This window comes from Aedes albopictus, chromosome 3, assembly GCF_035046485.1.
Source record: "Aedes albopictus strain Foshan chromosome 3, AalbF5, whole genome shotgun sequence".
NCBI lineage: Eukaryota > Metazoa > Arthropoda > Insecta > Diptera > Culicidae > Aedes > Aedes albopictus.
The window spans coordinates 242,486,369-242,509,332 of record NC_085138.1 but is presented as its reverse complement, the minus strand read 5'-3'; the positions used below and the strand labels follow the sequence as shown (position 1 = coordinate 242,509,332).

General features: G+C 38.4%; 1 protein-coding gene across 6 annotated transcripts in view; it reads left to right on the top strand.

Moving 5' to 3' along the window:
- The window catches only part of LOC109415904 (mucin-3B), a 363,111-nt gene that overhangs the window by 310,076 nt on the left and 30,071 nt on the right, over nucleotides 1–22,964 (top strand). For 2 of the 6 annotated variants that reach the window (XM_029868554.2, XM_029868556.2), the window contains one exon: nucleotides 6,784–6,821. The exons of the other annotated variants lie outside the window; for them this stretch is intronic. The gene's annotated coding sequence lies outside the window, so the exon portion shown is untranslated. The remainder of the gene's footprint in view (nucleotides 1–6,783; nucleotides 6,822–22,964) is intronic. 6 annotated transcript variants of the gene reach the window in all.

Below are 22,964 nucleotides of genomic sequence, written 5' to 3'. Positions count from 1 at the left end.
CGGATCTCCTGATCGCGAGCCACATCTCTTACCTCTCGGCTATTTCACCGAGATAGAAGGTGGCTAATGAACGTGATACTGCTTCTACGTTTCTGGTGAAACGAGTTTGTTGACATCTAACGCAACCAACCAGCACTTACATGATGCGCGTAAAATTGAGTCCAAACTGTGATTCAGTCTTGAAAACATTTAAGTTCATTGGTGATTCCGTTTCGTGCAAATTTCAGAATTTCTAAGTGTGTACATGAAGATGAAAATTTGCATTTTCTTCAATTGGGTATGTATTCGAATTTATTGAAGAGGTAGTTTAACCAGAGCACAGAGTTTTATAACCTCTGAAGATATTTAAAACAGAGCTTTAAAGTTCGAGTTTTTTTTTTGCGATAGACTAATTGTTGGGGGGTTGATCGCAGTAAGCGGCGCGCGCGGATGGCTGCATTTCGACTTTCTGTCACGTTTTTTCTCGTTCCGCGATGTCTTTCTGATAAGTTTTTGTATTTGTGCTCGTATCAGTAACATCCAAATATTGCGGGTAAATATTAATTTGGGGAGGGCTGGATACCATGACTTTTGATCTCGTTTCAGAGAGCGGGTAAAGGCGCTTAAGCCTAGGCTTGAGAGCCAGGGCATGCGGGGGAAATACCGTCGCCCCATCCCAGGATTTCAGAGGATATGGAGTGACATTAACATTCTTAGCATAGTCACTCCCAACGAAGCGGTATATTATTCTCACTTTTCACAGAACGGTTGGTACGAGATGTCCCCGTTTACTGATTCAAAAAAAAAAACAATAAAAACGCTGCACAGTAGGCCTGGCCGCTTTAATGCTTGTAATGCATCTCTGATGTACTGCAAATATTAATAATGACAATATAATAAGTCGGTGTTGAGTAACATGTTATGTGCACATAACTGCTAATAATTATTGTTATTTTCCAGATTTTTTCCCGTACGTACAAATTTATTGAAACGTTAAAAAAATTTAAAGAAAAACAGCATTTTGAACAGATTGTTATTTGATGTGGTGTAGTCATTGAACCATATTTTCAATAATACTAAACATTTTCCAAATTTCTTCAGACTGTTCTAAACTTAACTTGACTATCAAGAAGAACCGGAATAAAAAGACAAACCATACTTCGAGATAGAGCATTTTGAACGTTTACAGTTAATTTCCGCGGCACTCCTTATCTGAAACTAAATAATCAAAATAAATACATACTGAACAAAGCAATCAAACAGATTGCCAAGCAATGCTGAAAATGTCTTTTCGATATATCTAGATTAACGCGGGGATGAACCAGCCTCGAGCTGAAAATCCCCATAATAAAGAGCCAATAATAATATCTAGATTAAATTACCTACACCTCATTTCAGAAGTTGTAACTGACATTTTAATCGATTCAGAGTTGAGTATGAAAAAAAAATATTTCCCACTGAAACTTTTTAACAATATTTAATCAGTATTTTTACGTCTACTAGAAAAAATGCAGTAGTTTGAAGGAAATTGGAAAAAGTTTGAAATTTTGTTCAACTTTTATGGGGAGAACGTATTGTAAAACAGGGTCTCTAGAAAGTAGACAAACAGTAGCGAAAGAGGTCTGAATCCAGATAAAAACAGACGGGAAACTAGATATTCGAATGCCGGTTGATAGATTGAAAAACCTGTTTGACGAAAAAACGACCATAAGCTCGAATTCTTGAAAAAGATCTAATTCAGATCGAAACGTCGGAGTAAGAGAACGTAAGGTGTTTTTGATCTCACAATCGGACTGAAAAGCCAAGAAATACACCAAAGTACCAGAAACAGTCGTAATCAATCAGCGAACTACATCTTCTTCAAAATCAGGAAATTCTGTGGGCCGTGATAATCGGTATTCTTCTTCATTATGGTTTTACGCTCTCAGTGGAACTTGGCCTGCCTCTCTTCAACTTAGTGATCTCTGAGCACTTCCATAGTTCCTAATTGAAGGGCTTTCTATGCCTGCCATTGCATGGATTTGTATATTTTGAGACAAGCACTATGATACATTATGCCCAGGGAAATCGAGCAAAGTTTTCGACCGGAACGGGAATCGAGCCGTCGGTCGTCTCCGGATTGGCGTTCCAAAGCCTTACAATACAAAGCTAGCCGGAGGCCCCTCATTGCTGATTACCTTTGCGTTTACCGCTTCGGCAATATGAGATTTCATGTAATCGTGTCATGTCACCTCAAAAGCTAAGTAGTGTCTAAAGCCCACATTTCACGTATTTTGAATGGTTAATCATGGACAAACTTCTGTATCGTATAGCTTCTTTGACTGTGTATAAAATAATGTAGTATGCTCTGTTCATACACTACATAGAGTCATATTTGGCCATCTCAGACCCTCTCCCACTCGTAGACTTTTGTACATACATTTTTTTTTTTAATTTGACTTTGGACAGAACCATCCCCAACCCCCGCCCTATGTAGGTAATGGACAGGCCCTAATTCTAGAATAGCTGCCCGACAAAAGCTAGGTAGGTACCAAATCCATTAGTACTGCAAACTGGCACGAATCATAAAATACTATGTTGAACCCTGAAGCTGTATATCAAAATTACATATCAAAGGGCAGCTACCAAGGACCTTCAAACGGTATCTTAAACATGCCATTAGCTACCAGCTAGACTTCTTCTATTTACTGATGTTAACCAACTGGAACGGAGCCTGCTTATAGGAGTGCTTTCATAGTTAGCAACTAAAAGCATGCCTCGTCAATTGAACATTTTTCATGCTCAATAAATTGACAGTAGTCAGGGACATCGAGCCGCGACATCCGCAGCATTTTCTTGCAGAATTGTCGCCTTATTAGCGGCTTAGCTTTTTAAACCCCTTCTAGCACACCAGTATTTATTTATTTCTCGGTACCTACCACCGCGACGAGATGCACTTCATTAAGGTACCGTGGCGCTGCGTATGATGCTTGATGAGATAGTGCCACGCCACCGACTAGTATACGCTACATCTTGCTCATTACATTAGAGTCTGGCACAGATCTATGCTAGATCGTTAGGAATTAGTGCAGAGATCTAGTAGCGCCATGTCAAATTTCTTGAGCCGACAACAAATTAAAGTATATCAGCTCGGACGAATCTGTTAGTAATATTGAACCGCTTCAAATATGTATAGCCAAAAATTAAATTATTTTCGTAATTTATTTTGTTCAAATTTCTATTTCTCAATTTTAATGTTGACTAAGATTCCATCATAACTGCTTGCTAACAATTCGACTGGTAAATCTCGGCAGAATTAAGCTGAGCTTTGGAGTTTCAAATTAAGTGTTTATGCAGTCATAATTTTCTAGATTAACATCTATAAAATAAACGGATTTGTCTTCTCCTCATTGTCAATCAATCTACTGCCTCAATGGTTATATACATTGATATCTACCTAGGGTACATTATATGATTACCTGACGTGCAAAGGAACATACGTCACAATCTTCAGAATTATCAGAATGCTCATTTATTTTTGCAATTGGTTTTCCACACAGCAGTCAAAGCTGGTCTTAATTGTATTCATTAGGTTGCTTTATGGATGCATAACGGATATCAAAAATACACATCATAGGTTATGGTAAGATCATTCCAAACCGTTTGTAAACTATTAAGAAACTAGCTGTCCCAGTAAACTTCGTCTTGTCAAGTCGCGGTGGTTTGACAATTGGGTTGTTTAGTGAATAAAATATTGCTATTTTTTATATCCTAATCGAAAGAGCTAATTTTTCTGAGTATAACGTGATTTTATTGCACTCCAATTCCTTTGTTTTGATGGTTAAATAAACAAAACAAATTTAATTTCTGTGGATAGAATGACAGTTCATTCGATAAAATGACAGTTCGCCCCGAACAAAAAATTTTCCCCATACAAACTTTAAAAGCATTTTAAAAATAGTTCCCGGCCACCAGAAAATATGAAATTTTGGATTTCGACTAATTTTTGGACGAAGAATCCGATTATGGAATAGTCTGAATACCCCTAAAGAACCCAATTGTTAAAGTCATTGCAGCATGGTACTCTGGATTGGTGTCATTTCGATCGTGTTGATTTTCTTCCCCGGTTATGAAAAATCAGCTCTTTATAAATTTTTCAGTTGATTTTCGTATTTTTTTTTTACTTATACACACAGTCACCATGAATACGAATCAAACCATGCAAGAGTCATCCTCATCGGTACAGCCGTTCGTGAGTTTTGTCGCATCAAATTTAAGTCCTCATTTGATAGATAGATAGATTAGCTGTCCCGGCAAACGTCGTCCTTCCTGCCTACCGTGTTTTTGACATGCAGTTCTAACATGTATTTTGTAACTTTCTCGTTTTCGGTGCGTTTCCGGTCATTTTTCCCAATTTTTTTTTTGTACGAACACGTCGGAGCCCCGCACGAATGAAACACTGAAAGAATGGTGTAGATCCGTTGACTCGTTCCCGAGCCTATTCGTGACATACAAACACCATTCTATATAGATAAATCTAATATTGCGGTAATTTCCCTTGTTTAGATTCCTACGTGCCAATTAGTTGCGTGCATTTTTTTTTTTTGCGTGGAGCATACAGATATAGAAACAATCACTTTTCGCGCCAGAATCTTCGATTGTTTACAATGAACAATAATGAAATATTCATTGCGTAATTGAAATGGGCTATGCCGAAGCAAAAAATCCGCAAGTATTCTGTGAGACTGTGCTGTAGTTCTATTCCCGGTTGGCTCAGGAACTTATGGAAATTTCCTTGACACCCATGGGCAAAGTATCTTTCTGCCTGGGTCACGATATACAAATGCAAGGAAGACACTAGCATAGAAAGCCTTGAACTAGGTAATAACTGCAGAAGTGCTCAGAGAGCTCTAAGGTGAGATGCATGCTTTATGCTAGTTGGCATGTTACACGTCAAGATGAAGAACAAGAACTCTGAAACGAGCCCATCAATTCATTGTATCGCATTATTGGCGCTCCGATGTTGATCTAATTCAAGGCTAGGACAAGAATAATTTCCGGGATGCACTAGGATGGCTATACTTACTTCCTGCGATTTTCTTTCAAATTTTGTATAAAAGTACCTTAATATACTGTAGACTTAACATAAATCCTATTCTTGGTAAAAACAAGGTTTGCAACACATTGCCAAAAAATATTATTTTACCTTTATCGCACACCATCAAAAAGTTGTATGGCATAGCAAACCTTTCTAGATTTAGAAAACAAAATGTACTTTCCTTCTACCATTGACTCAAGGGACGGACGGATGAACAGGAAATGCGCCCCAGCCCGGTGTGTATGCATAATCTGTTTTGATGCGAAGACAAAAAGCCGTCAGTCGGTCAAAGCCAGTACGGTCGGTCTGGAAGACCCTTGCGCAAACAAAAAAGAGCTTTTATTTTGGGAAAAGATAAAAGTAAAAGGCAAACAGAGTAATCCCCAGGATAGCACTGCCACGGAAACCGTTTTGAAAAGTAAATAAAAACAAACATTACCCCGAGATTGACCGCTGATAAGGTAAAGCCTGTAAAATATAATTCTTTTGGAGAAGGAAGATGTTCTTTTATCGTCCATCCTGGCGGCAAATCCTTCAATTAGCAGGAGCTTTATGGCTAGATGGTTGGGTTTCTTCGTTCACAGGAAATAAATTTACCTTTTGACGTTGATTTCTCGATGATAAAGCAAAGTTATTCTGTCAGGATTTGTTTTGAGCGTTTTGGTGGATTCAAGATATTGCGAACCTGTCTACGTAGGTCGTATCTGTCTACGTAATTGCTACATTAGGTGACGGATGCAGTGAGCACCTATTGGTGAGAAGTGAAATGTACGGCAGATGGCGTTCGCGGCAGCATAAGTCACACTTGAGACTGAGGTAAGGGCAAGCAAGAGAGGCCCAGGTCCGAACGGAGTGCCGAATCTGACCTTAAAAGTAGTTATTGGGCTCCTGGGATATTCAGGTCTGCTATGCAGATATTCTTGGACGTGAGAGTCTTCCTGAGTTGTGCAAACGATAGAGCCTGGTTCTTTTGTCAATTGCATGGTAACCACTCAGAGATCCGTCGGCATATGGATCAATATGCGATTCAACGGGGAAGGAACTCGACAGGATCATCCTTAACAGATTTGAGGCACATCGAGAGTGTAGATGGTCTGTCGATGTGTAGATATCGTAGACTCTATCTTGCCGGTTACAAAGACCGCCGAAATAATTCTCCAGCGTAGGTGGAAAGAATTAGCTATTGTCTAGAAGTAACCCTGGATATACCGAACGCGCTTATTAGTTCGGATTCAGTTGAGCGATTATTGCTCATGCGTTTTTGCGTCTTGTACCCGGTTACTTGTACAAGATTCTCGGAAACTATTTCCAGAATGTTGTATGTACTAATAAACGATACAGAGGTGGAGTTCCGCATGGTTCCTGGATCCAGTGTAACGGATTATTATGTACGATGAGGTGTTGAGGTTAAGGTTACCGGTAAGATGGTGGTTGTCAACAACCGAAAGTCGAAGCAGCACGAACAGTAAAATTTTACATACGCAGTCGAAATAGAATCTTAAATACAAAAGTGTCCTTTAATTTAATTTATTTTTTTCACAATACTAATGTTTACTTGAATCTTTTGAGGGTTTGAGGCTAGAATAGGAAAAGAGGGCAAAATACTATTTTTTCTCCAAAACTCTCTGAATCAGAAAAATATTTCAATAGTATACTAATCAATCTGACGTGTGATGCAAACCAAATTCTAATCTAAAAAATCTAATTAATTTTCTTTATCTTTCCAGGTGATCGCATGATTCTTCAAGCAAATAGCACCATTTATGTGAGTATGTTGTTCATAGCAGGTTTCTCTAGAATACCTAGAAGAAAATATGTCGGTACATAAAATCGTATTTGGCTGAAGCAACTGTAATTTTGAATACCAAAACTGTTTGTTTCGACCCATTTAATCTTTACTAGATAGGTACCACGATAAATGATTTATTTTTTTTACTAGAAGGTAACATAGCTCAACCAGTTAACGCCGAAGTTATCACTAAATTAAAATCGTCTAATAAAGTTTCTATAAATAATCATTGCCCGATAAAATAAATAAAGTTTCGAATCTATGACAAAAGGTCGAAAGACATAAGGTCGAAGGACAAAAGGTCGAAGGTACAAAAGGTCGAATGGACAAAAGGTCGAATGGGACAAAAGGTCGAATGGACAAAAGGTCGAATGGGACAGAAGGTCGAATGGACAAAAGGTCGAATGGGATAAAAGGTCGAATGGACAAATGGTCGAAAAGGGCAAAATGGTTGAATAGACTAAAGACAAATTGAAAGAGACGAAAAAGTGATCAGAATTCGACAGAAAAACTTTTGTCGTAACGCCTATATGAGCAAACAAAATGAAATTCTTTACTTATACAGTATAATTCTAAGGATCTACCTAGCAGCTCAAACTAAATTGCCATTAAATACTGCATTAATACAACTTAAAAGACACATTAATACAACCTGAAAGAACAGCCCATAAACTAAAGAAGGAAAAATTTCTTATGGGAATGTTAGTGGCTGAAATGCTTATGTTTTCTATAACAACACTACAATGTTTCTCTCAATAATCGGTAACAAAGACTTCTCAAATATGTTTGTTTTATAAGTGAGACATATCAGCTGGTAAATTGGTCTACTAAAATTTTTGTTCATTCAACCTTTTGTCCCATTCGACATTTTGTCCCATTCGACCATTTGTCCCATTCGACCTTTTGCCCCATTCGACCTTTTGTCCATTCGACCTTTTGTCCCTTTGACCTTTTGTCCATTCGACCTTTTGTCCTTCGACCATTTGTCCTTCGACCTTCTGTCCCAAAGCCAGGTATCTTGCAGACGTATGGTGCAACACTTTATTTTCCCTATTGATCAACATATGAACCACATCTGTGGAGTATCAGGGCACACTCCACAATACTTTTCCTTTACTGTGTTAAACGGAGGAATACACAGTGGACCATATTTTTCTCCGAACTAATCGGCTACTTTTCTTAAGTCTCAATTCCGTGATTTAATTAAAAAAGGGAATGTGCATCGTTTTATAAATGAAATTATTTTTGTACACCTTCATCAAGCAAAAGATGCTTCTGCCGTGCTGAATAGAAAGGTTCAAAAAAGAAGGACTGAAAGTGACGGATCACACTTATTTTAGAGTCACTTGTTCGGCTGTTCTATTTTCGGTAAAAGTTCGGATTACCGAAGTTCAGCACAGTTTTACCGAAGTTCAGCTAGTTTTTACCGAACGTTCGGTAAACATTACTGATGGTTCAGTAGAGTTTACCGAACGTTCGGTAATTTTTTGACGAACTTCTGTAATATGATGCTGAACATTCGGTAATCTGAGCTTTTACCGAAAATTGAACAGCTGAATACGGTATTTTATTTTAAGTGTGATTGTAACAGTGGCGGTGAGTCATAATTAGAGTATTCGTCTGTCAACAATTACAGTAATGGTGATAACCTACTTTTTCAAATGCAACTAGACAAGAGGTTTTGGATCTAACTCTGAGCAATGCTGTGAACTTTGACAAGATCAAAAACTAGTACGTGTATCACACAGATTTAGCTGGTAAAATCGGCACCAACATTTCAAAAGGGCGTAACTGCATTTTGAAACAAACGACTCTTTCACATCTGTGCGTCATATTTTAAGTTTCCCACGAAATTCACAAACATTACTAGACAGAGAAATTGCTCTTCTTTCCTATACTTTCCTATACTGGTATTTGCATGGCGGCATTGAAATACGATCCACAGATGTGAAAGAGGGGTTTGTTTCAAAATGCAGTTACGCCCTTTTGAAATGTTGGTGCCGAAATATTCACGAAGGCCAGAGTGGAAAATGCAATTAGATTTTTTTAGCCTTTCAAATCCGCAGGAGTTAATATGTAGTTATCTTTATACCAAAAACCCTAATTAATCCACCTAGCGGTGATGGTGCCTTTCTCGTGCTTTCAAATATCCTTTTAACAAAACTCGAGCGACATGTTGATGATATTGACAATAATACAAAATGAAAACTGCTTGCTAAATCTACTCAATATGGATACATTTTATATTAGCATAACATCCAATACTCAGAAAATATAAGACAACGATCCAAAATTCAAACCAAACAAGTGTTATGAAGCCGCAAAATTTCGAAACGTCATTTTAGATTTTCCGGTCATCATTCTTTGACTCCGGATATCTACCCCAACCAAACTAAGCGCCATCTTGAACATTGAGACACCATCTTGGATGTTCTGGTATTCATTTTTGGACTCTGCACCTAAAATTACATAAAATAGTCGCCGTATTGAATTTTGGCATGTCGTTTATGATTTTCTGGTTACCAGTTTTGGACGAAGACCGGCATTCTTGCCCATTCAAACTATAGTCATATTGCAGACCTTGTGAAACAGCGCACAGCTTGGTTTTTTGATTAAAAATTTTGAATTACGGACATATTTTCATACAAAATATGCCCATAATGCAAGAATAGGCACTAACTTGAATACTCCATTATCTTGGACTTTTGACCGCTATCTTGGATACTCTGGTGGACTCCGAACATATTTCCCATACCAAATACACTTATTTTACATAGTTTTAGAGCTCAAAATTCCTTAAAACAGCCACCATCTTCTGTTGACACGATCAAATTCTTATTTTTCCATTCAACGTTGATCCATCCTGCTATAAATTTACACCTTAGCAATCTGAAATGGTACGATTTGATGAGATCGCTTTACTGCCCATAACTGCATAACAGTCACATTCGACAAAAGTAGGCATTGTACAAAATGGAGTTTAAAGTTTGCAACATGCGCTAGTATGGAGACGATACGAAATTTCAAAAATGTGTCAATAATTTAAAATTCATCCTTTTGCAAAGAAATTTTCTACAGCTCTTCTTGTATGCTGGACGAATAGTTAAAAAAAAATAATAAGACCAACATTGATTGATATTACGCTTTGACACCAGTGTGTATTTCCCGTGTGACTGTTATGCGATTACATTCATTAATTTTAGTCAATGAGACAAAAAGACTTGGTATTTGTTTCACATTTTGCAGAACAAACTTAAAAAGTTCATTTGGGTGGATGAAAGTACTGATGATTGGGTGATGATCCCCGGTATTAACTCAATATTGTGAAAAAATGCAAATGTTACAATTATGCAGTTATGGGCAGTTTAGTTTTGTCTATATTTTGTTCTCATATATAAGAACTTAGACCTATTCGTAACTGTTGTTCATACCTAATGTTTATCAGGCCGTTAAACAAAGCCACGATTTATTTTTTCACATGAACGTTGGTTCTGCTACACAACAGCTAGTCTCTAATGTGATCTAAGGCTATTTTCTTGCTAACCGTTCATTAGATTATCAAAAAATCTGCGATCTGATGTGTCGTATGTATGGGTTTGGTTCATTTTTATATTTGGTAATTTCCGGTGGGATAGCCGGATCTGATTCCATGAGTCATGGACCATGACACTACCGGTTGTCCCAATTATGGTCTGAGAATATTTTATTGCTATTTATTCACCTTTACCTAATCACCGCGATTTGATATATCGCATGAATAGGTTTGCTTCACTTTTACTTCTAACCACTTTCGAAGCCACAGCTGAACCCGCAACACTAACGGGAATCTAATGTGGTCTGACCCTATTTTTCCATCAGGTTGTCGATAAGTCGTGATCAGTCTTGTTAGAGATCACAGTCATTTGAACCTTTTCGTCGATATTCGGCCTCCTTTGTCTCCGACATTCGCAACACAAGCAATCAAACTACTGTTCGAAACAAAAATGTCAAACGAATGCACTTCACCACGAGAGCGGCTTCGGGAGACGGTTCGGCTTTTGTTATTCCTGTCTTCTTCCATAATAAGAGCTATGTTGCCCATCTGTGTGACGTATTCAATGCAACATGCAATAATAAACTAATATTAACATTCATAATCGGAATTGGCTGAAAATCTATGCGTAAAGCTAGAATTAGACACATGTCATCGTGTCAGATGACATTGATTTGACCCTTTCTGATCTTCGTTCTACTGCTCGTGTTGTATGTAGGTAAGAGGTAACGGTAGCGCACGAATGTAACAAAGCAAGCTGACACCCGATTGCGGCAACGAAATGAAGGTAGTAAAAAGTGTCGAATGTCGTCAAGACTTGTCGTGATTTGATGTACCGCATCCATGGGTTTGGTTTAATTTTACATTTTACTACCCGGATCTGATTCCGGGTAACTACCGGCTGAACCAAATATGGTCTAACATTATTGTCTTGTTAACTGCTCATCGGTTAACCAAAAACGCTGCAAATTGAAGGTGCCACATGCAGGGTTTGACAATTTCGACGGGACTCTCGGAGCCAATTCCGGAACACTTCCAGTTGTATTTAGTGTGACGTATAGGGTGTCCCAGAAAGTATGGGCACAACTTTGCAGCTCTGCCATTTGGGAATGGATGCATAAACAATCTTCATTTTCTCACATATCCTGCCTTAATATATTAACACCAAATGCCCATCATTAGAATTTGCATTTTACTCTTCGTTTGAATGCGGTAGAGCATTCCCTAAAAGACCTTTCAAAGCTTCTGCACAAAATGCAATATTTTTCAATGGCATCGCTTAACTAATTGTTTCCTGCGCATAAAATTAAGCTCAATAAAAATTTCAAAAAATATATCTGTGAATTTCTGCATGCGTATCTATTATACAACTCTTAGTTCGAATTGAAAACATATACTTTTGAACCTGAAAAATGAATTCAAACACCAAAATCGATATTTTCGAAAACCCGATTTTCATCTAGTAGAAAACAAGCTTCTGAATTAATATCACAGCGTGCAGAAAACTATAATTAAATTTCACTATAAGCTAAATAAATGCTCCAGCTTTATAAAGTATAGATTTAATTATTTGTATTCTCGTTTAAACATTCTTTAAAACTCAAATGTCTGTGGGCATGTCTTATCCAGAAAAAGAAAAGGCGATTTTTTCAGTTTTCTCAAAATTTTGAAGTACCCGTACGCACAAGCAAAACATATTTTTATGGAAAATTTCAATCAACCATCTAAGGAAACATGTTTTCGAATATATCATGCAAAAAAAAAATCGAAAAAAATGTTTCCAATTTGGGTTTTTGGCAAAACCGTAAAAAAGTAGTTTGTGCAGAAGTTTTTGAAGTTGTTTTTTCATTTAAATAATTCTGCATACAAAAACCCTATTTAATGTATAAACTCTTTACAGGTATCAATGAAAATACTTTGAATGAAAATATAAAAATATAAAAATTGTTGTTTGTTAAGAAAATGATTGCATTTTCGTTATACAAAGTTGTGCCCATACTTTCTGGGACACCCTATAAGGCTATTTTCTAGCTAACTGTTCATCAGGTTATCGCAAAAACCACGATTTGATGTATCTCATGCCTGGATTTGGTTTACTTTTACATTTGGCCTCTTCCGACAACTCAAAACCGATTCCGAAACACTTGCTGGCCGTTCATTAGGTAATCGAAAAAGCCGCTATTTGATGTGACGCATGTACGGGTTTGTTTCTCTTTCAGATTTAACCACTTCGGCGGGAACCCCGCAACGGGTTCCAGAACACTACTAGTTCAGATATGGTCTGAGATGATTTTCCTGCTCATTATCCATCAGGTCATCGAAAATGCCGTGGTTTGATATGCCGCATGCATGGGTTTGGTTCAATTGTATATTTGGCCACTTCCAGCGGGACGACTAGAACCGGTTCCGGAACACTACCGGTTCAGATATGGTCTGAGATGGTTTTCCTGCTCATTGTCAATCAGGTCATCGAAAATGCCGAGGTTCGATGTGCCGCATGCATGGGTTTGGTTCAATTGTATATTTGGCCACTTCCAGCGGGACGACTAGAACCGGTTCCGGAACACTACCGGTTCAGATATGGTCTGAGATGGTTTTCCTGCTCATTGTCAATCAGGTCATCGAAAATGCCGTGGTTTGATGTGTCGCATGCATGGGTTTGGTTCAATTGGATTTTTGACCACTTCCAGTGGAACGCCTAGAACCGGTTCCGGAACACTACCGGTTCAGATATGGTCTGAGACTATTTTCCTGCTTACCGCTCATCAAGTTATCGAAAACGCCGCAGTTTGATGTGTCGTACGTATAGGTTTGGTGCATTTTCATGTCTGGCCCCTTCCAGGGGTACCAGTCCGGAACACCTAAATGGCCATAACTCCGGAACGGCTAGACCGATCCGAACCATTTTCAATAGGAAACAATGGGACATGATTCCGCGTCGAATGAACCGTCGGTCATTAAAATCGGTTGAGGTTTACTACCAAAAAGTGATGTGAGTTTTTTTGTCCACACACATACACACATACACACACACACACATACACACATACATACACACAGACATCACCTCAATTCGTCGAGCTGAGTCGATTGGTATATGTGACTCGACTCTCCGAGCTTTCTATCAAAAAGTCATTTTTGGAGTGAACATATAGCCTTTCCAGTACACTTAGTGTACGAGAAAGGCAAAAAGAGGAAGCGTAACTAGACGCACACGAAATCATGTACGCCTTAGTCTTTCTTAAGCTTTGTTGAAGACTATGGATAAGAATTTGAAGGATTTTATCAATTCTCCTTGCATAAAATAGCATCCCCTATCTGGTTTCCAGTTTGGTTATCAATCTAGTGAGTCAACGGTTACGACACTTCATTCGTTAGTAACAAAGGTGGAAAAAATGTTTTCAACAAAAAAATAGCTGTATGCGCCTTTTTGGGCATAGAAGGAACTTTTTAAAATTCCTCCTATTTATATATGAAGCATGTCATGGAAAAAAAAAGTTTGAGCAATGTAGCATACCTTGGATTTATGCATGCAAAAAAGAAATCCTCTGAGCTTGGAAATCCTTCTGTTACATTAAGAGCAACAAAGAGGAGTCTGCTCACCACTAATGTTGTCCTTAATTATAAACGATCTTCTAAGAAGCTTGAAGGTTTCGAAATTGTGGGCTATACACTATAAATTTATACTGCTATAAAATAACGTATGCTTTGTTTATCTGGTGAGGATGATGATGATTATGAAAATGTACCCACATGACAATGTCTCATGACAAAAGTCTGGCTACTCCACGAACTTAAGTCCGGTCATCAGTTCATTTAACTCCCTTGGGCTACTCTCTCAAATTTTATGCCGCCGTCTATCACCGATTGCAAGAGAGTTCGTGGGGCTATATCAGGCTGGATTCATGGGTGAACGCGCTACAACGGACCAGATGTTCGCCACCCGCCAGGTGTTGCAGAAATGCCGCGAATACAACGTGCCCACACATCACTTGTTCATCGATTTCAAATCGACGTATGATACAATCGATCGAGAACAGCTATGGCAGATTATGCACGAATACGGATTCCCGGATAACCTGATACGATTAATCAAGGCGACGATCGATGGAGTGATGTGCGTAGTTCGAGTATCAGGGACACTCTCGAGGCCCTTCGAATCTCATAGAGGGCTACGGCAAGGTGTAAATAGGGGATCGGGGATAAACACGAGTGGAACGATTTTCACGAAGTCCGTTCAGCTGCTTGGTTTTGCTGATGATATTGATATTATTGCTCGTAAATTTAAGACAATGGCGGAAACGTACATCCGACTAAAGAGTGAAGCCAGGCGAATCGGATTAGTCATCAATGTGTCGAAGACAAAGTACATGATGGCAAAGGGCTCCAGTGAGGAATGACCGCGCCCGCCACCCCGAATTTATATCGACGGTGATGAAATCGAGGCGGTTGAAGAGTTCGTGAACTTGGGCTCACCGGTGACCGCCGACAACAACACCATCAGAGAAATTCAGAGACGCATTGTGGCAGGGAATCGAACTCACTTTGGACTCCGCAGAACTTTACGATCGAACAAAGTTTGCCGTCACACGAAGTTAACTCTCTACAAAACGCTGATTAGACCGGTAGTCCTCTATGGACACGAAGCATCGACCCAACGTGCAGAGGACAAACGCGCCCTTGGAGTTTTCGAACGGAAGGTGTTGCGTACCATCTACGGCGGAGCGCAGATGGAAGACGGGACTTGGAGAAGGCAAATGAACCACGAGCTGCATCAGCTGCTGAGAGAACCAACAATCGTCCACACCGCGAAAATCTGGAGGCTACGGTAGACGGGTCACGTCATCAGGATGTCGAATAGCAACCCGACTAAAATGGTTCTTCAGAGTCATCCGACCGGTACAAGAAAACGTGGTGCGCAGCGAGCTAGGTGGGTCGACCAAGTGGAGGACGATCTGCGGACCCTACGCAGAGTGCGGAACTGGAGACAAACAGCCATGGACCGAGTGGAATGGAGACGGCTACTATGTACAGCAGAGGCCACCCCGGCCTCAGCCTGATCGGTAAGGTAAGTAAGCAATAATGGTTGTGGCTTTAACTCACGAGAGGTCCATCAATTTGAGTATTTAACCAAATGCGTTTTTGTTACTGTTTTAGTGAGGACTTTCAAAAAATCGGCACCCAAAACATTTTTAAACACAAGTTGTAAATAGTGGGCCAGTCTCAGCGTGAGTTACTCAACTCCTAATGCTCAAATGCGGGAAGAACAAAAAATATTTTCATTCAAATTCAACCTACGTTCATTTTATACCAGTATATGTTGTGTTTTATGGATGGAATGATGAATTATCATAAATGCTGTGATTTTTTATTAATGTGTGCGCCCAGTGTCACCTATATGTTAAACCTGTTTCGGGGCCAAAATTCGATTCTTGATTAAATTAAAAAAAAAAACTTAGTTGGTGTTTGCTGACCTTCATTTTCCCTGTCTATTGTAAGATGAACTGCAATCACTGAGTTAACTTTCCATTTCAATCACTTTCTATTTTGTTGGTGACATTATTGCTGATGAATGAGAGAAGAAGATACTCATAGGTACTGCATTGCGAACCGATAAAACCATGATCAATCGTTTGTCAATGACAACAACTGGAAATGTTTAGCACATGGCCACAGTGTACCAATTAAAGATTTACACTTTTATGGCGAAGCTAACGAAAAGTCAACCACTTGAAATAGTCACAAGAAAAAAAAATTCACAGGATTTTATACGTTTTAACATCGAAAAAATTAAGTTTTGTAATGCTCTTCTTGATACATAAAAGTTCAAAAACCCTGTTTACTTGTTTTATAGTGTTATAAACATTTATAAACATGTTTCTTTTTAAATTATACTAGATAGTGATGAATTAAAAAAAAATACCTAATTAAGATTTTTACAATTCAACGAATGGGTAACGTATTTGTTTTGATGTGAAAATGCTTTTTTGCAGTAATACCACTATGTCCCCGACCTTTGTTCACAATGAATAAAAAACAACATCTCCACATTCAAGCTATTTAAAAAATACCGTTGTCCACCGCTTACAGCCAATCAGTGCTGCAAAGTTCGAAATCATGTGCAATAAAAACTAATTTTCAAGCCGATTTGGACGAGCTTCCTCGTTACAATCCAAACCACGGCATCTATTTGATGCTCTTTTCCTCCCCTTCGCTACCCAATCACTCTAACGTGTGGGAAGGCAATACATATTTCGTGAATGGCTTCATTTAATCGCGCGTCTGAGAATGTGTCAAGTTTTTGATACTTCCTACTACTCCATTGAATAGCCTCCGGGATGGCAAGGGGAGGCTTAACCCGCCGACCGGAATGAAAAAAAAAGGAAATCATGAAATTTGCCGGATCGGAATGTTGATCTGATGGGAAGAGGCAAAACGTTCACTTTCGTTGGAATGGAAAATTGGCCCACCGACGTTCGCCAGCAGTTTGGTATGGCTGAATTATTCAACATGCTTGCGGAATTCCTACTGCTCGGTTTTTAAACGTGGAGAATACAATACAACGCTGCTACCCAATGATTTGAGCGTGGTGATTTCATTACACCCTCGGCTGCGGTCGAACAGAAAGATTCGATTCCATTAATCCATTCATCCGGGGTACTTAGAAGCACAAAAACGTGAGGATTTGCTAGTTTTTGATTTTAGGAATAAGTTTACGATGTACACAAGGAATAGGCACGTGAAAGAGTCTAGCTCTAAGTAGTAGAACCTATAAACAGTATCGATCAATAAATATATCATTTAATTCAGTTGAGATTGATAACAGAGACGGAGGGGGGGGAGTGGTCAGGTGGTTCAGGGCCTACTGAATATTTATATCAACAATTCTTGGAGATACATATTTTTAAAAACTTTCCATGGGGCTCCAAAAACAATCAACGCCATATTTTAATTTATTTCTACCTAAAATTTTCCAAGATACGTTAAATAATTTTTCACATAGTTCTTGGAAGAATAGCAGGAATTTCTATTGTAATTTGGGAGATATTTAGAAATTCCAGGATTTGCTTTTACTAAGCCACATACGCGCCAACTTGTGTCGTATCAAAATCAATGACATTTTAATTAAATCGATGCAGTTCTTCCAAACCAGTATTATTTACGTGAAAACTAGTCTAGTTAGCTAATCAAATATCATTTTGACCAATTTTGAAAGTCTTCGTCCCTAACTACGTTAAAAGTTGACGCCAAGCTATTTACATCGAACTCCAGAATTATAAAAACAATTTTTAAATGAACTATAGCAACACGGTTAAAATTTTCGTGTAATTTTGTGTTTATATCGATGCACATATTTGGAGCATCGAAATAAACGTAAAATTTAATGATGTTTTAAAAATACACGACCTGTAAATTGAGTCGTGTAAAATTGAATTCGTTTAAATTTAAACGATGGGTTCATAAACCATGGAGGTATATTTTTACAGCTTGTTATTGCATCCCACCAGTACCCATGATTTCCTAATGATGCCTTTTTGTCTAGAATTCGGTCCTTTCACAAAGGGATCAAACGTCAGCTGCTTTGTTTTGCTCTGTTTTATCATAAACTGCGCCATGAATGTTGTTCTCGATGCGAAGCGCATCGCAAAACGGAGCACCGGAAGATACGCGGGAGCTGCTGTTGGAGGTGCCATTACCGATTATTTTAGCTGTTTTTGTCAATACTGTGATCCACACTCGACGTCACGCACTCGTTTAACTTATGGTTTTCTTGTATTTACGTACTCAATCACTCAAAAACACGACACAACACTTATAAACAGCGCATCTTCCAGTGCTTCCCGTAAGAACAACTCTTGCGATCGCCAGCAAAACAAAACTAAACCCAGGGACGCCATTTGTATTTTGAGTTTTAAACGAGTGATCGTGTAAATTTACACGATAGTTGAAATTTCTAGCTTCTTCAACAAGAAATCGTATGCTTTTCAATTTATTTATAAACGCAAACATGAAAATGCGATGCGGTGTAATATTAAGATAATAAAAATGTAAAACTGAGTGTTTTTTAATGCTCAAAATATGTGCATCTATTTCAACTCAATTTTCAATCGTTTATTCGATTAAACTCGTGTAAATTCACAGTTACTACGATTTACATGCCGTTTAAATTTAATTATTTTTTCCTGTGAAGAACTTTAGCTGAATTACCCAAGCAAAGGCGGATAAGAAAATGATAACAAGTTCTGTTACCTGGTTATCATTCGTTTGATAATTGAGTTTGTTATCATTTAGGTTGAATTAAGAGCCAACATAACAAAAATGATAACTCATATTTACTTCTCGAATACCAAAATGATAAGAAGTTAAGTTATCATTGAGTTCCAGTTGATAACTAATTGTGTTATACAATATTTTGTTCAACATTTCATTTAGTTATCAACATGAAAAAATACATGTGACTGATGACTGGTTTTGTTATCAATTAGTTATCATTTAAAGCTATTTTATCGACCAAAATAGTAAAAATCTACTTTACCGACATCGTCACCTATTGAAAAAAAAATCTTGTAACTTACAACCAATGTTTTCGACTATTGCGCCCAGGCGGGTCTCGAACCCTGATCGAGTGATTGTCGGTCGCAGCCTATAGCCCCTATACCAACGGGACTGATTGAGAGTGAGAGTAATAAAAGGCTACGCTTTCGTACTGCAGTCGCATTGTAGGTGGGAAGCGGAATCTATTTTTAGATTCGAGGTTCATCAGACTCTCAGTTTTGGGAAAGCTTTGAAATGTGCGTTTGGAAACAGATAACATATTTTGTTATCATTTAGTATTTTTATGTTATCGCGATAGACCAAAATTATCGATAACTAAATTTGTTATCATCTGGTTATCATCAATTGAAAAAGATGATAACAAAAATAACAAAATGATAACACCGATAACACAGTTTATTATCAAAGTGATATCACTTTGTTATCCGCCTTTGCTCGGGTAGTATGCAGAGTTTCGGTCCGATTTTTTTTTCAGAGAAAATAGATTTGATTGACTTCTGAACGGTCTTGGTGGTCTAGTGGCTAACGCTTCTGATTAATCTGATTCATATGCAGAAGGTCTTGGGCTCAATCACTTGCCCGTTCCTTTCCTTCTAAAGGCCGTTCACACCTAAATCCGGACACAGAAAAAAAAATTCTAGAAAAACAACAGCATGTTTTTGATCCATATTTTTTTATTCATATTATAGACAAATATAATACTCAACACCACAGCATATAGGCTCACATGGATTTGATTCCATTAGCTGCTGCGCGCACATTCTTGTTTACACCTTTCGTGAAGCTTTGCACAGTGAACTTGTCGATTTACTTCCTAAGCAATATGTCACTGGGAACGAAATTATTGGAACTTTGTCACCCCTACATTGCTTTTTGAGATCTTTCTTCACCATAGACCAGTAATAGAGCAGTATGATTCAATTGGTCGCAGCTGTGGACGGTTTTGTGAATAACAATCCTTGGTTACATAAGCAACGTTGTTTTGATCGTACCAAGTGATTGTCTCTTTAACGTAATGGCAACTGGCCAAATCGGACCAGAACAAGGTCACATGTTTTTTTTTTTGTTCAGAAAGCATAAGAGACGCTTTTGGCGGCATTCTTACAAACAAATCTCAACGTATATGTTGCCACAAAAATCTGAAATTTTAGCTCTCACGAACATATTGCTTGTCATACTTAATATCTTTCAGGGAATTTGATTTTAAATTTTCGTTTCAGACGTTCAGGTTCTTCTTTATGGTAAGTTTGTTGTGTAAAAATCCTGTCATGTGAGATATTCAAACTCTCTGAGGCAGTATGTTTCATCGTCCATTACAACTCAACGGAATTTTGGGTGAACTTGTTAATAAAGAATACGAATTTTCAAAGCTTTTGTGCAAAACAGATTTTCTGTGTGTTAACTCAGATGGTGCCATCCTCAATACGAAAGGCGATTTGGAGAACAATGTATTTTATTTTCGTTCGTCTATGTATCAGTCTTGAGCATAGAAAGTTTCAACCCATTCCGTGGTAATTTGACTAAGAAACAGGATAAATACTTTGTCCGGATTTTGGTGTGAGCGGCCTTTACTTTGTATCTTTCTATCCACTTTCTCTATACTCTCCTCTCTATATATGCAACTCATGTATATTCATATGTTCATAGCCATCGCTAGAACCAGAAACAGTTGAAAAGCCGTTTTCCTTCCTTCCAACTTTCATAGCACAATGTCAATCTATCAGATAATGCCTGCAAGTTATGCAATCAAGCGAATTGTGCCGCTTGAGCTTCATAGTAATAATCGCACTAATCTGTCACTTTACGCCTGGCATCCACGCACCAATGTATGAGCCCTCTGCCAACCATATCCCACAAACACTCCGACATCCGCATGAGTTTGTGCAGACGCAGAGGTATATTCGGTCTGATGTGGATACAAACGAATGCAATAATCACTTCCTTCCCCTCCCCACATTGATCTGCAACCTGACGTGGCAGGCGCCATTGTCGCCTAAAAATAGAAGAAAACCAATGCTCGCACACTGAAGATGCCCGCTAGCTGCTAGTCCATGGCAGATAATCTCCTAATCTTTCTGAATTAAGGGTGTAAATTATGGTGAACTCCTGACAATATTCCATATATTTCTTGAGGAAATTGTAAATGAAATCTATCGGCCGCGCCCCACTTTTGCCTTTATTCTTCATTCATTGTGCTTAAGATGTGGCTTCGTCATATCTTCACCTTAGCTGGAATATCTCAAAGATATTTTGGAATGGCTTTGAGTTTCACAGAAGTTCACGGACTGGGGTGCAAATAGACTAGGTAATGTAACTCTTTATAGCACAAATAATGACTAAAACAAATGCATATTTCAAAAAATTAGTTTAATAAAAGTTTGAACAACCTTAAATGTTTCAAAGGTACAGAACAATGCCTATTAGTTTTTAAAGAATATTAGTAAATATGGTTCTTTATATATCATTATTCAGTGTAGCAGACTACACGCAAAAAAAATCGTCCCCATACCCCTGAACAGAAAATCATGGATAACGGAACGGATAGGTCGATCACAATCGTGATAAAGTTCCAGTAAACGCGACTGATGTAACCAGCATTCGCGACAACTTATCTTAAAATTACGAACACAATTCACGCCTTCTCAGTCTCGTAGCTTATTTAGTAACGCAACCAAAAACAGGATCTTAAATCACGATATCGAGAAATCTAGAAATCGAATTCAGGATTTCGTTCCCAAAAATATGAATTTCATTCACGCGCGCTGTAATTATTGATAACGCTCGCGCTCACGGTAGTTCACACAAGTACCTTGAAATTATAGTGCTCGAACATTGGTTTGGTAAAAAAATGTCCCTGTTTTGCAAAAAACAATCGCGATAGATTGAAAGTGACGTGTTAAAAAGTGTTATTTGGCTGTTCCGAAGGAGATTCCATCACCAGAAACCAACGAGTAAGCACACAACGTACATAAAGTGGGTAAACAACGGGATCTCCGCGGTGCACCGCAGCTGTTTCGCTGCATTCCCTGGATGATGTTGAGTTTTAACTGAAGCAGTCAACATTATCATCAGAAAACGTAAGAGGGAGTGTGAATTGATGTCATGTTCAAAATGTTCTAAAGTTTTGATTCCCGTGATTGCCTATAAAAATAAGACCGAAGCCATGAACCCGTTCACGTCTTTGCGATCTCTGTTCCTATGTACAGAACGATTTTGCACACCATGAACAAAGTTCCAGGTGCCGTGATTTCGGTTCCTGTCTCCGTGAACAAAATTCCTCTTGCCATGTACTAGGTTCCCATTTTTGTAAAAGGAATCGTAGATTTCAGGCGTTACGTTTACACTGGGTAACAAAGTTCACGTTATTGTGATTTTGATTCATGGTGTATAATCGTAAATGAAAATCTAACTTGTTCCAGAAATCGTGTCTGCTTGTTGACGATTTCTAGAACGGATTTTTATGCGTGTAGCATAGCAAGTGTAGATATAAAATTGTGTAGTCCATGAAAGATTGGATGATCTGAATCATCACAAAACTATCATGAAGTGGAAGTTAAGAGGTTCATGGACCCTATTTGATAGTGTAACGTTACTATCTAAAACGAAATCACCTCATGTTACAGTGGTTGTTTTTATCAACTAAGCTTCATAACAGTAAGGATGGCCCAAAATATCCCAAAAACATATAACAACGCCTCGAACTACTTAGGTAAATACAGCGGATGTAACACTACTTAACGAACTGGCAAAAGCTATCAGGAGCTGTCTATATACTACGTAGACTCTGAGGGGGAGGGGGGGGCGGTGTTTGTGGCCAAATTCTACGGTCCTTACAAATTTCGAAAATTTAGTATGGACGAAAGCCTACGAGGAGGAGAGTGGGATTCTGAGATTGCCAAAATTGAGTCTACGTAGTTTATGGACAGCGCCTTATCACAAGTGTAGACCTGAGGCTACAGTCTCCAAAGTAGTTTGGTTGATTTGGCATATTTCAAAACTATCTTAGAATGACTCATGCAATGCCAGGGGGA